Source organism: Cebus imitator, unplaced genomic scaffold, assembly GCF_001604975.1.
Source record: "Cebus imitator isolate Cc_AM_T3 unplaced genomic scaffold, Cebus_imitator-1.0 Scaffold601, whole genome shotgun sequence".
NCBI classification, from domain to species: Eukaryota; Metazoa; Chordata; class Mammalia; order Primates; family Cebidae; genus Cebus; species Cebus imitator.
This window is the reverse complement of record NW_016107916.1, coordinates 759683-761430: the sequence shown is the minus strand read 5'-3', so window position 1 is coordinate 761430 and position 1748 is coordinate 759683. Positions and strand designations below refer to the sequence as shown.

Genomic DNA, 1748 nt, shown 5'->3' with positions numbered 1-1748 from the left:
TGGGGAAGTTCTCCTGGATAATATCCTGAAGAGTATTCTACAACTTGGTTTCATTCTTCCTGTCACTTTCAAGGCATACCGATCAAACGTAGATTTGGTCTTTTCACATAATCCCATATTTCTTGGAGACATTGTTCATTTATTCTCACTGGTTTTTTCTCTAATTTTGCCTTCTCACTTTATTTAATTGAGTTGATCTTCACACTTACCTGGCAGGGGAGCTACCATGATCACGAAGGTGGTTTTCCCAGGACAAGGCTTATCCATTGCACTCTGGATGTGCTGACCCCTGCGATTTCCCCAAATGTGGGAAACTCGACTGCATAATTTGTGGTAGTAGGGGACTGTGTTCACACTTTCCCCTGAATTTTTGTATTAAAAGGAAAAAAAAAGTTGATCTTCAATCTCTGATATCCTTTCTTCTGCTTGATTGATTCAGCTATTGAAACTTGTATAGCTTCACAAAGTTCCCATGCTGTGTTTTTCAGCTCCATCAGGTTGTTTATGTTCTTCTCTATGCTGGTTATTCTAGTTAGCATTTTGTCTAACCCTTTTTCAAGGTTCTTAGCTTCCTTTCATTGGGTTAGAACATATTCCTTTAGCTCGGAGTTTGTTATTGCCCACCTTCTGAAGCCTGCTTCTGTCAATTTGTCAAACTCATTCTCCATCCAATTTTATTCCCTTGCTGGTGAGGAGTCATGATCCCTTGGAGGAGGAGAAGAGGTGTTCTGGTTTTGGAAAATTTCAGCCTTTTTGTGCTGGTTTCTTCCCATCTTTGTGGATTTATCTACCTTTAGTCTTTGAAATTGGTGACCTTTGGATGGGGTATCTGAGTGCACATCCTTTCTGTTGATGTTGAAGCTGTTTGTTTTTGTTTGTTAGTTTTCCTTCTGACAGTGAGGTCCCTCTGCTGCAGGTCTGCTGGAGTTTGCTGGAGGTCCACTCCAGACCCTGCTTGCCTGGGAGTCACCAGCAGGGGCTGCAGAACAGGAAAGATTGCTGCCTGTTCCTTCATGTGGTAGCTTCATTGCAAAGGGATACCTGCCAGATGTCATCCAGAGCTCTCCTCTATGAGGTGTCTGTCAGCCCTTGCTAGTGGGTGTCTCCCAGGCAGGATACATGGGGGGTCAGGGAGCCACTTAAGGAGGCAATCTGTTCCTTATCAGAACTTGAATGCTGTGCTGTGAGATCCACTGCTCCCTTCAGAGCTGCCAGGCAGGGACGTTTAAGTCTACTGAAGCTATACCCACAACTAGCCCCTTTTCCTAGGTGCTCTGTCCCAGGAAGGTGGGGTCTTTATTTATAAGTCCCTGACAGGCTGCTGCCTTTTTTCAGAGATGCCATGCCCAGGAGGAGGGAATCTAGTGACACAGTCTGTCTGTAGAGTCCTTGCTGAGCTGCTGTGGGCTCTACCCAGTCACTGTATAAACTTCCTGAGGACTTTCTTTACACAGGCGAGGTTAAAACCCACCTACCTGAGCCTCAGCAATGGCAGACGCCTGTCCTGCACCAAGTTCCAGTATCTCAGGTTCAGCTCAGATTGTTGTGCTAGCTGCGAGAAGGATCTTGGCTTACTTGTCTTTGTGGGAGTGGGACCCACCAAGCCAGATGACTTGGCTCCCTGGCTTCAGCTCCCTCCTTTTCAGGGGACTGAGCAGTTCTGTCTTGCTGGAATTCCAGGCACCACTGGGGTATGAAAAAAGAAAAACTGCTGGGTGTCTTCCTATACGGCCACCCACTTTTGTGTT

The 1748-nt window shown here is 46.1% G+C and overlaps 1 non-coding gene across 1 annotated transcript; it reads left to right on the top strand.

The window, feature by feature from the left end:
- The first annotated feature begins 201 nt into the window (after nucleotides 1-201).
- On the top strand, nucleotides 202-365 carry LOC119469213. Its single transcript, XR_005198029.1, has one exon. It is a non-coding gene; the product is annotated as a U1 spliceosomal RNA (small nuclear RNA).
- Nucleotides 366-1748: the final 1383 nt, after the last annotated feature.